The following is a 14548-nucleotide window of genomic DNA, read 5'->3' on the forward strand; positions in this document are numbered from 1 at the left end:
CCAGATCAGCATGCTTGCACGCACACTCAAAATCTCCAATGGCACTGATTCTGTAGGATGCGAGGAATGAATGCTTCTGAGAGAAACTATGTCACTATTGAGTCCTTCAAATAAATGCAACAGAATAATAAGCTGCCAGCTTACACTGATAGGTTTGAAGAGCTTATGGCATTGATAAAAGGAAAACAACCCAATACTGCTTGAAGATTACTTTTCTGTGTATTTTATTATATATGATCTCAATGTGTACACCAAGAGCCCTCTGAAAATATGAAATCTCATGAACCCGGGACAATAGTAAAAGCATATTGTTCACGTGAAAGGTCCTAATGGCTAGAGGAGGGTGAATAGCCTATTAAAAATTTCTACAACACTTAACAAACCAGTTAGACAAATAAAAGACGAAGCAAATGTTGCGCTAGCCTACTAAGAATGCAAGTCACCTACCCTAATTCTAGTGACTATGATCTCTATACGCACAATGGCTATGTCACTACACTAAGTTAGTGTGCTCTCAAAGACTAACTAAAGAGTCATACTAACCACTAGATCCGACACAAGCTTGCTCTCAAAACTAATTGCACTAAAGAGCGAAGCAACACTAGGAATATAAATACAAGAGAGGGGATGTGATGATTATACCGCCATGTCGAGGAATTGAGCCAATCACAAGATCACAATCAATCACAATGAATACCAAGAAATCTTCGGACAATGATGACGCAAGATTTTTTATCGAGGTTCACTTGCTTGCCGGCAAGCTAGTCCTCGTTGTGATGATTCACTCACTTGGAGGTTCACGCGCTAATTGGCATCACACGCCAAGCCCGCAACCGGATGCCGCACAACCAACACAAGATGAGGATCACACAAGCCACGAGCAATCCACTAGAGTACCTTTTGGCTCTCCGTCAGGGAAAGATCAAGAACCCCTCACAATCACCACGATCGGAGCAGGAGACAAGCACCTTCCTCCGCTCGACGATCCTCGCTACTCTAAGCCGTCTAGGTGGCGGCAACCACCAAGAGTAACAAGCGAATCCCGCAGCGAAACACGAACACCAAGTGCCTCTAAATGCAATCACTCAAGCAATGCACTTGGATTCACTCATAATCTCACAAAGATGATGAATCAATGATGGAGATGAGTGGGAGGGCTTTGGCTAAGCTCACAAGGTTGTTATGTCAATGCAAATAGCCAAGAGAGTAAGCTTGAGCCGGCCATGGGGCTTAAATAGAGGACCCCTCGAAATAGAGCCGTTGGGCTCCTCACTGCACACAAATCGTGGCGACCGGACGCGCCGGTCAGATTGACCGAATGCGCGACGCCCAGCGTCTGGTCCACGGATTTGTGCCACGTGTCATCGCTTTGAATCTCCACCGTGTGATCCCAACGGTCAACTCAGACGCCCACACGGTTAAGTAACGATCGGACGCGCCATCATGAAGACCGGACGCGCCGATCCGCAGTCAGCCTCCGCGCGCGCGCCACAGCCACACCGTGACCAGACGCGCCGCTCCCCACGAGAACCCGACGTCAGGTCGTTTCCAGAAGCTCCCCGAGTGGCAAATCCATGACCGGACGCATCAGGTGCACACGACTGGACGCGTCACCGCATCAGGTCTTCACCGTGCTGACCCAGCCGCTTACGTCACCATATGTCATGTACGACCGGACGCACAAGCGTCGCGTCAGGTCACCTTTTGCCTCGGCATCTGGTCTCAAACCAAGACCACGCCCTTCACTCCAACACTGACCAGACGCAGGGAGACTAAGTCCGATCATACCTGAGACAGCATCCTGTCACCTCGGGACAGCTCCTCCACTTCACCAACTTCTCCACCCTTGCTCAAATGTGCCAACCACCAAGTGTATCACCTTGTGCACGTGTGTTAGCATATTTTCATAAACTTTTTCAAGGGTGTTAGCACTCCACTAGATCTAAATGCATATGCAATAAGTTAGAGCATCTAGTGACACTTTGATAACCATATTTCGATACGAGTTTCACCCCTCTTAATATTACGGCTATCGATCCGAAATGTGATCACACTCGCTAAGTGTCTCGATCACCAAACCAAAAAGCTCGTATCAAGAATCACATTTGCCTTGAGCTTTTTGTTTTTCTCTTTCTTCTTTTCTAAGCACAAGCACTTGATCATCACCATGGTCACACCATCATCATGATCCTCATCATTGCTTCACCACTTGGAATAGTGCTACCTATCTCATGATCACTTTGATAAACTAGGTTAGCACTAAGGGTTTCATCAATTCACCAAAACCAAACTAGAGCTTTCATCATGCAAGGAATTGTGAGAAAGTTATTACAGAAGAAACAAGTATAGGACAAAGGGTACGAATTCAAATGAAATTATCAGGCCAGTTGTTCTAAGAAACAGTCTTATGTTTGATTGAAAAAAGAAAAAAAGGTCAGTCTTATGCTCTAAATATGGAAATTCGTATAAAATCAGCCCATGGAAATACTGTTACCACTGCTGCCGGGAAGGAAATGGGAAAATGCTTCAATGACATGAAATCTGGACAACTGGGCACAACAGGATTGTGCAAGTTCACTAAGCAAATCCATTTTACTACTGAACATTACAAAGAAACTGGTTGAACAACATATAGCACACCACACATAAGTCAAGAGCTACACTACTGAGCATCAACATATACCTTGAATCTAAAGATTGTTTAAAGCATCAACACATAGAGTTGTACAGCTACTCTAGTTTAGCTCTGCTGCCCACCTCGGGCATGCTTCCCGTTTTTATTCTTCTTGTATAGAGTTGTTGGTGTTCTTTCTGATTAATAAAAAGTTTGCAGTGGGGGCCTCCCCTGCTGTATTTTCCGCTCAAAAACATATAGCATCAACACAGAAGCCAAGAGCTACAGACCCTGAGAAGATTAAAGCAGTTTAAAATGGACAACTCTATATAATACAACTGAGCTGAAGGGGATTTCTTTGTTTAGTAGGCTATTACAGCCAAGTTCATCAGGAATTTTGGTGTGATCTGCATGCACTTAAGGAAGAATGCCTTATGACAGGGACCAGAACAGATAAGATATTTTCAAGTATTGAGCAATTATTGTCAAATGCCTTGGCGTCAAACATTTTTTTTCAGCCTCTCACTCTACAAAATAGAAACAGATGCAAGTGACAGAGTGCTGAGGGCTATATTGATGGCTTTGTTCCAATTGGCAGGCCCAGAGGCCAATGTATTTCCCAAGAAAGCCCATTGATCCCAGGCAGCTGCATTGTCAACTTACGATAAAGAAGCTTTGAAGAAATGGAAGTACATATATCACAACAAAGGCTATCAATGTGTACAGTGTAGACATAGATCAATGACATTCAGTACCAACCAAGTTGCTGGGGTTCAACTGTTAAGATTCAGTACAAGATGGGTTTGGAAACTAAGGCAGCATCAAAAGATTCAGTACAAGATGGGTTTGGAAACTAAGGCAGCATCAAAATCTAACTCAATTTAAGAATTCCAGGATGGAGTAGAGAGATCCAAAAGTATATAGTGTAAAAAAATTCCAGGATGGGACAAGTGTCGAAGAAGGGCCAGGCATTGAAAGGTCTGATGCAAAGTGAATCCGAATCCTGCTCTGAAACTGACACGGTGCCTATACCAACACTTCAGATTCCCCAATACCTTCACTCCTTTATTATCCAAAAAATCGTGCTGGTTTAATAACTAAAAAATAAATAAAAGACTAGCGGCACAAAATTTCCCCCATGTTCCCAGGGGAAAAAAACAAATCCAGATTCTTACTTCCATTTCCAGACAATAACCTTACTCGGTAACGATATAAAGACAAGAAGATGGAGATTCAGTGACAGACCTTCACATCCAGGACCAGCTCATTCCCCGACGTATCCTCCCCCACGTCTAAGGATGAAAACAGTCAAACTCGGTCGAAAAACTCCTCAACCGTTTTCTACTTTTACATTTGAAATACGAAAGCGAAAGCGAAAGCGGGCAAGCCGGGCACGAAAACGAACACGAACTTATGGAATATCTAGAATTTCGGAAACGAACCAATTCGAGCGGAATTATGTCGAACACGGTCGGTATGCGAAAATTCAATACGAAATACCGACCCACAGTGCATAGCATTAAACAAGTGCGCGACCAAATACATAACAAGTTCACAACTAACAAGTGCATGATCTAGTTCAAATGCATAGCATTAAACAAGTGCACGACCAAATACATAATAAGAGAGATGAGGCTGGGCGCCGTCTATAAGAGAAGGCAGCTAGCCACCAGTAGAAAGAACGCAGCTGCGTGGTGAGCAGCCTGTAATTGGGCTGTATGACTTGTGCAGTTGGCCAAATTCGGTTTAAACCAAATTTTGAATTCGGAATATTTCAAATTAAAAGTAGAAAAGTAGAAAACGGTCGAAAAATGTGTAAACCGTTTTCTACTTTTACATTTGAAATACGAAACATCTCAAATGCGAAAGCGAAAACGGTAAAGTCGGACAAGAAAATACGGATTCGATCGGATTAAATATAGAAAACGATGCGGTTCGGTTCGGGATATTTCCGTTCCGTTTTCATCCTTACCCGCGTCCGCGCCTTGTCCTCCTCCTCCTCCCGCGCTGCCGAGCTTACTTCCATTTCCATCCGGAAAGATGGAGATCGCCATAGGGGGTCGCCGGGAGGACAGGGGGTGGCCGGCGGCGGCGCGGGTCTGGACTCTGGAGTTGGGAGGCGGAGGCGGGTGCGCGGCGGCGAAGGGGATGCGGGGACGGGGGTGGAGGAAGATGGCTTCAGCAGCACGCAACCCAACGTTTCCCCCCAAATTTTGACAGTATGAAAATTCTTATTTCATCAGAAAAAAAAATGAATTTTTGGAGGGAAGAAGGTTCTGCGGAGGTTCTCCGGCTGCGCCTGCACCTGGGTCCCTTCTGCAGTCCCGCGGGCTCCCCGGCCAGGATTCAGGACATGAACACGGTGAACTCACCAAGAACAGAAGTTCAACGATGGAATATACTAGGCAACGAACGAACAACTCAAAGATGACTAGACTAGGTCCTGATCGTGATCATATCACTTCAAAAATGGTCCAAGTAATAGTATGATATTCCACTAGTTTTGCATCCCACCTCTCCTACCAGTTCACCACCCCTACTAATCCATCATTCACATCGTACATGAGTCCATAACCATAAGAATAAAGTACAGTACTAAACATCTTAGCCCGCATTTAGTTTAAAAAAACCTTCCCAAAAAGTGCTATAGTAGCTATCACATCGAATCTTGTGATATGTGCATGGAGCATTAAATGTAGACGGAAAAAAAATTAATTGCACAGTTTGATTGGAAATCGCGAAACGAACGTTTTGAGTCTAATTAGTCCATGATTAAACACTAACTACCAAATAAAAACGAAAATGCTACGCTAACCAAATTTTAACTTTTCCACCAACTAAACACGCCTTTAGTTGCTCTCTTATATGGGGACAAAATTATATTAAAACTGCCTCCATCTTGGGAAAGGAAGAGGAGAGAAAGACAAAGACTGGACTATTGACGTCGATAGGCGAGGGACCCTGGGTGGGGCTGCAGGGGGCAGGAGCAGGACTTGAGTCCCGCACCACACCGGGCGACCAACGGTTAGGGACGAAAACGATAGGAGGCCAATTCACTTTTGCTTTCACATTTTTTCTCGAAAATAGAATCGATACGATATTGTCGGAAATAAATACGGCGCCGATATTTCTATAATTTCAAAAACGATAGAAGTTGATCAGAAAATACGTTGATAACGATCAGAATCCAGAAGAACGATATCTAAAAAAACGATAAACACGCCAAACCACACTAAGTGATTGGTTGATTGCTTTATTGTTCCTGTACAGATGAAATACTTCTGTATAGATAGTTCCTTTCCAAAAAAAAAATTGCCTTATGTGCTTGCGTGTGCAGATGGGTTCCTTTAAAAAAATATTTACCTTTTGTGTTTGTGTGTGCAGATGGCAATGCAGTGTATAGTTATAAATTAGGATTCATTGATTAAAGGCCTTTGAATCAGTAATTACTGACGGTAAATTCCCAGTTAAATACAGTAATCTTCGAAAACGATTAAAAGAGGGCATAATCGTTTTCGCTTTCATTTTCGATTATTTTTACCGTTATCGTTTTCATTTTTTCGATTACCGCTACCGTTTCCGTTTAGGCCTGAAAATCAGGAAAACTTGAAAACGATTTCCGAAAATCAGAAATTATCATTTTCGTTTTCATCCCTATCAACGTTGCCTCTCTCTCCTGCTGCTGAAGCAAACTAGAAAAGGTATGCCACCGAAGCAATTTCCCCCCCAGATCTCTAACCCTAACTTCCCTCTAGTTGTTCAATTTCTCCTCAAATTAATTCAACTGATGTAGCTGTGTAGTTGTAATGTTGTAGGCAGTGAGAATTAGGGATGAATTAGTTGATTAGTTAAACTTATACAATATGTGACCTGTGATTTATAGGATTTGTGATTTGTGAACTACGAAGAGAGATGGAGACATTGTATCTATGTTTGGGTGCTTCTTCTTCAACTCCTGTTGTGGAAGAGCAAAATCAAGATGCATTATGCTATTTAGTAGTTGTTTATCGAATTGCGAGGCAATTTTTATGATACTCTGCCGAATTGCTAAATGGATTTTACCGGTTTGCGTATAAAAATTTTGGTTCGGCATACCCTTACCAAAAATCATAGCTCCACCACTGCACAGAACAGGGACATCGGACATGCTTGCGTGGTTGAGAGATAGAGGGAGGGAGGAAGACAGTACCTTCAGGGGGGGTAGTTCTCCGGCGCTTGCGTCCCCATGGTCGTCCGTCCGTCAGGGATGCTTCCTCGGCGGCGTCGACAATGGAGCAGTGGCGGACCTAGGATTTTTGCATAGGGTATGCCACACAAAAATTTTCACATGTAATTCGGTAAACAATTGTAAAACTTAAAACATAATTTATTATACTGGCATTAAATAACATAATAAATCTTAAATTTAGCAAATTACAATATAAATAGTTCAAATGCAATATTGATAGTTTGAAATATAGGCATAAAAGAGACAATCATCGGACTTTTGTGTGATATGTCTTCTACTATTAATCTTGGCAAACTATGAACCAATCTCTAATCTAATGATGAGTGATCCTACCTAATCTCCCTGATAAACAAATAATTATTAATAAAACAATTATGTACGTAAGTTTCTTATCTGCAAAATTGGATGATTCAAACACAATGCGACAAGACAACCAACTGCAGCGGCCAGCGGCGTAGAGGCGCATGGCGCAACCGGCAGGGCGGTAAGGGAAGCCAAGCGGAGATTGGGAGACGTGCCTGCTTCTCGCGTGCATGCGGCCATGGGGGCTACGTTGCATTCCGAAGCTGTGGGGGTACGACCCCGGATACCCACAGCAGACCATATGGGTTGCGCCCCCAGGAGTGGCCTAGCCCATAAGACGAAGCCTTGCGGGGGCACGACGCTGCTCGGTGCCTCCCGCAAGATACCGGGAAGATATCCTGAAGATACTACGAGATTTGTTAGGATACGTATGATCCCATGATTCCTGTAATCTGTTATTACTTTTCGGTTATCTCCTAGATCTAACCGACTTATAACCCGGCCCCCGGACTATATAAGGCGGGCAGGGACCCCCTCCAAACTCACGCAATATCATATGATAGCCAATACAATCCAATAGGCCATAGGAGTAGGGTATTACGTCATACTGACGGCCTGAACCTGTCTAACTCATGTGTCTCTATTGCCTTCTTGTTCTCGATTACACGCATCTCTATCGATCAATCTACCTTCGTGGGATACCCCTCGGGGGACTACCGACGATATTCTATCGACAGTTGGCGCGCCAGGTACAGGTCTGCGTGCTATTTTCATGTCGAACAAGATGGTACGTTCTGTAGGCTCTTCATCCCTCCCACAGCCTGGCTAGATCTTCAAGGTCGGATCGATCTCGTGGATCATCAACGCTGACGGAGTTAGAGAGCTCATCAAGCCGGTGCGGATCAATGCTACGCCGATCACCCCAACACCTACTACTATAGATCCGATCTCGAAACCACTTCCGAGGTCGCTTTCGCCGACAACTCGCCGCTCGCTTCCCCGCTACCAGAGGAGGCGAATCAACAACGACGATCTAATTGTAGACATCGATCAGGATGGCCAGAAGCTCGCCAATTGCCTCTCCATCGCCGAATCGGCTCTGGCCACCCTGGTTACGCACTGACCACCCTCTGATCTAGATCTATCGAAGGCTGTTCGGGAAATTCCAGGGGTTACGGCCCTACCCTTCGGGCTCACCAACGTCACCGCCGCCTATCAAGATGCCCTCAGGGGAAAATTCACCGACTAGGTTGGAGATGTCCATCCACTCGCCGACCAGCTCTCGCCGGCTATCAACATGCTACACGTCAGCCGATGCCCCGGAGCATCCCTCCAAACCATCTTGGAGGAGAATCTAGACTCCGAGTCCTAGGGCTCTATGGAGACTGTCGCCGAGACCACCGATGAACAACTTCCTCTCCCTCCTTTTCGTGGTGGCGCAATTTTCAACATCAGCGTTGACAGCCCCCACGGGAAGGGGAAATCGAGGAGGACCGCGCCGCCCATGTCAACAGGAATGTCAATCGTGCGCAGCACCGAGCAAACGAGGCTGCCATTGCGATGGTCGAGGCTCAGCTTGACTCGCAAGGAAGGCCACGCCAACTCCACCGCAACCTCAATGATGAATTTGTCCGTGTTGATGGCCACAACGTATAAAAGACCCCAAGCGCCAACCTGGCCGTGGCCGCCAACGAGCTCGCCAGGCTCCCGCAGACACTGGAGGTCGCCAAGGTCGCCGCCATGCTTAAAGCGGTGCACTGCTAGGTCAACGAGATCCGCCAGGACCAGAGGCCTTCATACTCCACAAGCTCGATTCGCCAATCAGCCACGCCAAGATCTGATCACCGCCCAAGTCGTTTCACTAACCAGCATCGCGACAATAGACAACCCCTCTAGGGGGGAGCTAGGGGCAACTGCATCGAACACCCTTGCCAACACGACCAGGAGGTCGACCAGGACGTCCGAGTGCACCTCAATAATCTCCGAGACGCACGACGATGTATCGACGAGTGCCGCTTCAGTCGCCATGAAGAAGAAGTACGCCGCCGTCAAGAGTACAAGCAAGAGTTTGGTAACCCAGACTCAGCTCTTGAGCCACTCAACGCCGGCAACACTGCAGATCATGGTACCGACAATCCTAATGGGCCCCTAGCATTCACGAGGGCTCTCCGAACACTCCAGTGGCCCCATGGTTTCAAAACCATTGGGGTCGAGTCCTACGAGGGACGGATGAACCCCACACAATGGCTACAGGCTTACGCCATTATTGTTCGTGCCACCAAAGGAGATACCCGTGTCATGACGAACTATCTTCTCGTCATGCTCACGCCAACCGTGATGAACTGGTTCACAAACCTTGCCCTGGACTCCATCGGATCCTAGGAAGAGCTGAAAAAGGTCTTCACCGACAACTACATGGCTATGTGTACTCGGCCGAGCACCAAGCATGATCTGAACCGCATCTATTAGAAGCCGTCCGAGCTCCTCCGTAGCTACATCAGACAATTTTCTGAGATGAGGAGTTCTATTCCTAACATCACGGAAGCTGAGGTCATCACCGCCTTTGTCCGAGGACTCCATCACCGCAATCTTCGCTCCAAGTTCAACCGCAAGCCGCCAACGGGGATTGGCGAGATGATTACGACCGCCAACTAGTACGCCAATGCTGAGGAACCCAAGGTGCGCTTCAACGAGGATGTGGGCACTCATCGCCCAACTCACCGTAGGGACGATCGCCCCGACGACCGGTGCCACAACGACCGCCGCTACGACGATCATAGTCACCATCGAGACAGTGGCCGTGATCGACCAGAAGGATCCAAGTCTAGTCAATATCATCGCCGTCCGGTAGGAAAGCTTGAAGGAAAGTTCTACGGTATCGAGTACCACCACGTGGTACGAGATCAAAATTAGCTCGCCGACCACCTATCTAAGATAGGCTCTTCTCGCGCTATGATTCTGCCTGGGTTTTCGTTCAAGACCTCTTTATGTCGTCCATTAAGGAAGAGAAGGAAGTGCAAGAAATTCCCCCTGCTGAGCAGCTGGTACTGACAGTACCTTCGCCGGTCGTCGATTGGAGGGAACAGTTCATCAAGTACCTCACCAGCGCCGATGTACCCACCGACAAGACTGAAACCGAATGCCTAATCCGACAAAGCAAGCATTATGTGCTGGTGGATGGGAACTTGATGAGGAAAAGTGTCAAGGAAGGGATACTGCAGAAATGCATCACCCAACAAGAGGGAGTGAAACTACTTCTTGAAATTCACTCTGGTTCCTATGGCAACCACGCGGCCTCGAGAAACCTGGTCAGCAAAGCTTTCCGAGCTAGTTTTTACTAGCCCACGGCCATCACCAATGGTGAAGACCTCATCTGATGTCATGAAGGATGCCAATTTTTGCCAAGCAAATACATGTGTCGGCGCAAGAGCTGCAGACCATCCCAGCTTCATGGCCTTTTGCATGCTGGGGACTGGATATGATCGGGCCATTCAAGCTAGCGCCTGGTGGTTTCCGGTACATGTACATCACCATTGACAAGTTATCCAAGTGGATTGAATACAAACCGCTCGTTTCAGCTACTGCAAAGAAGGCAATCGAGCTATTCAAAGATATCATCCACAGATACGGTCTCCCGAACAGTATTATCACCAACCTCAGAACTACATTTACCGATCATCATTTTTGGGACTTTTGTGAAGACCGATGCATCTCCATCAAATACGTCTCCGTTGCCCATCCTAGAGCCAACGGATAGGTCGAACGAGAGAACAGCATGATCCTTGATGCCCTCAAAAAGAGGCTATATCAGAAAGAGAAAAAGCATCCGGGCAGATGGCTCAAAGAGCTACCAGCTGTGGTCTGGGGACTGTGCACTCAAGCTAGTCACAGCACCAGTGTGTCTCCATATTTCTTGGTCTACAGCTTAGAAGTCATACTTCCAGTGGACATTGCCTTTCGAGCACCTAGGGTGGAACATTATGATGAAGACCAAGCCGCAGCTATTCGGACATAGGACGTCGACAGGACCAAGGAAGAACACCTGATCACCTGTATCCGCATAGCCAAATACCTAGAAGGCTTACGAAGATATTACAACCGCAACATCAAAGGTCATTCATTTGCTGTTGGCGACCTAGTTCTCCGTAGAAAGCAAAAAATCGAAGGGATGCACAAGCTCTCCTCCCCCTGGGAAGGGCCTTATGTGGTCAAAGAGGTTACCCGACCAGGGTCTTATCGGCTATGTGACTTGGATGGAATTGATATCCCCAATTCATGGCACATCGAGAACCTTATACGTTTCTATCCTTGAAACGCTCTAGATATGTATTCTCCACCACATGATGAATAAAATTTTGGTTGCCATAACTAGTCTCCATTATTTCTCCATTACGGTTTATTCTCCAGCTACGGTCGCCAAGCTCTAAGCTGCTCCTTAACGAACTCCAACATGAGATCGCCATAAACGCTCTGCCACGTTCCTCCATATCTCCAATATGTGATCGCCATAAACACTCTGCCACGTTTCTCCATATCTCCAATGTGTGATCGCCATAAACGCTCTACCATGTTTCTCCATATCTCCAATACGTGATCACCATAAATGCTCCACCACGTTTCTCCATATCTCCAATATGTAATCGCAATAAACGCTCCATCGTGTTTCTCCATATCTCCGAAATGTTTCGCCAATCGCTGAGCAGCACACGTTTTGTTCTGCGCTCTATAGAGAAGACCCAGTCTTCGATTTCTCCCTACACGTGCTATGGGGTCCATGCTCTGTGTTATGGGTGGTCGACTGCGGTTCCTCGGTCATGCCTGTTCCTCCTACACGTGCACGGGCTCCGCGCTCGATGTTATGGACTATGGGCTAGCCAAGGCCAAGAGCCCAGTAAAGAACTAACTGCTCAAATGCTACTAATACTACGCATATCTCCAAGTTATTTCACCAACCGCCAAGCAGCACACGTTCCGCTCTGTTCTCTATGGAGAAGACCCGATCTCCGATCTCTCCCTACACATGCTATGGGCTCCGCGCTCTGCATTATGGGTGGTCGGCTGTGGTTCATTGGTCACGCATGTTCCTCCTACACGTGCACGGGCTCCACGCTCGACGTTATGGACTATGGGCTAGCCAAGGCCAAAGAGTTTAGTAATGAACTAACTGTTCGGATGCTACTTATACTATGTATAATCATGTTAGGGTTAACACTACAATTATTTTTTCATCGCAACACTAGCAAACTGCATAAACATGCACTTGTCACTTTACAACATTTATACATATCCATAAATGTTTATCTGCGCCCTTGTGCGTTCTAACTGCTCTCTCCAGTTAATACACAATACTCTTTGAGCAGATCACCAGGCTTTACCATCGCCGTCCATCTCGCCGAACAGGTTGACGTCGCCGGCCACCTTCTTCGTCGCGTCCTCCACCTCATCTTCTAGCTGCTAGTGCTCCATCTTACCCATCCCTCTGGCGAACCTAGCCCCTATCGCTTGGAGGTCAATGGTAGGGTAGTGGGACCAGACCACCGCAAGGGCATGAGTAATGGAGGTAACGGTGGCATCGCGGTTGAAGCTTTTGAAGTTCTCCCATGCCGCCTTGCACCTATGGATGATGGTGTCTGGATGTGGCGGCTTGCCGTTGAGCTAAGGAGCCACCTCCAGGTCGACGTAGTCAAGCACCGGCTTGACTCCGGCAACTACGGCGTTGAGTTTGCTTCGCTGGGTCCTGGCCTCCTACTCTAGCACATCAAATTGTGCCTTGGTCCTCTGATGGTAGTCTGCAGGCATCACAAGGGTCCATCAAGCAAACAAATTACTCCAGCAGTACCTCTGACCATGAAGTACTCACCTTTTAGCTCCTCGGCCAGCTTCTCTGCTCGCCCTGACTCCTTCGCCTTCTCCTCTCGGAGTTGCCCGATGGTTTGGCATAGCTGGTCGAGCTCCGCATGTTGCTCTACAAGCACAATGGTTGTCAGCAACAATATGACTGTTTCAACAATACAAAGCACATTCACCGATACATCATACCTGCTTTCTACTCGGAGACGTTTCTGAGCTGCTCAGATTTCTGCTCCACCTGCTCGGACACACTGGCTAGCCGCTCGGAGATGGTGGCAAGCTGCTCAAACTTGCCCCACAACTGCTCGGACACGGTCGCCAACTGCTCGGACAGAGCCCCTTTTGTTATTCCAGATCCCACGCTTGAGACTCGGCAAGATCTCGCTCGCGCTGGGCCCTCTGGACGTTTTTCTCCATTAACTTCATCGCCTCCTTCAGCTTGGCGTTTTCTTCGATGAGGGGCTCCATCCTCTTGATCAGCCGACGCCGTTGCTTGATAGTCGGAGCTATCCCCTACAAACACACCAAGACTATGAAGAACTCTGATCTCCAACGTCAAAGACTAGCATTGCAGACGTGGTACTGACCTTGATCTGCTTCACTACTCCAGAAAGGGCAGACTCTAGTCACCTAAGTTCCCTGGTGGTGTCCTCTTCCTCAACAACCACCACTTCATTGCCTCGCTTGCGGAGGATTCGGACAGCTTGAGGTCGTGATTCCTCATGTTCGATCTCTTCCACCTCATCCTCCTCCTCTGTAGCTGGGGCGCCAGCAGGGGGCTCGGTGGCCGAACAACGTGTCCGACCACGCCCTCTGACACCTCAGGGCACGCAGTCTACTCCTCGGACACCATCGGTTGGTCCGCTATAGACTCCGGCATGGCGTCGGCAACTCCAGCGTCCGCCATTGCCCCTGGCACCGCTGCCGACCCATCCGCCGTCAGCGCAAATCATTCGTCACCGCCAAGTTCACCAGCAGGGGTAGTCGACTCCTCCGTAGGCCGCCAAGCACCCGGGGACTCTGGGACAGGGTTCGCCGGCATTGCCTCCACCCCAGGACCAGCCCTCGGCTGCTCGTCAGTCTGGACGAGTAGGGTCAGATCCTCCGTACGCCTCACACTACATCAGATTAGCTCGTCATTAGCCACCGCGATAAGGATTCAACAACAAAATAACTCCAATACAAGGATGCTTACATGTTGGCCTGTCAGTACACTTTCCTAAACTGGCGCTGCCTACCCGAGCCCCTAGGCATAGCCTAGGGGTTGACTTGCGTGCCCTGGGGTAGAGGTCTTGCGGCCTCCGCCATTGGCCTCGTCTCCTTCGCCTATTGCTCCGGGACTCCCCTCGCCTGCTGCTCGGGGACTCCCTCCCCCTCCTTCGATTGCTCCTCCACGCGCGTGTTGCACGAGGGGCGCCTCCGTGCTCAAAGAAGGAGCTATCAGAGCCCCGTCGTCATCCGACCACTCGGACATTGCCGCACTTCATGTCCAAGTGGTCTGGTCATCGCCAAGCAAGATGCCGCCCGGTTTGCGGGGAACAACACCCACCATC

The sequence above is a fragment of the Miscanthus floridulus genome, chromosome 9 (assembly GCF_019320115.1).
Source record: "Miscanthus floridulus cultivar M001 chromosome 9, ASM1932011v1, whole genome shotgun sequence".
Lineage (NCBI taxonomy): Eukaryota > Viridiplantae > Streptophyta > Magnoliopsida > Poales > Poaceae > Miscanthus > Miscanthus floridulus.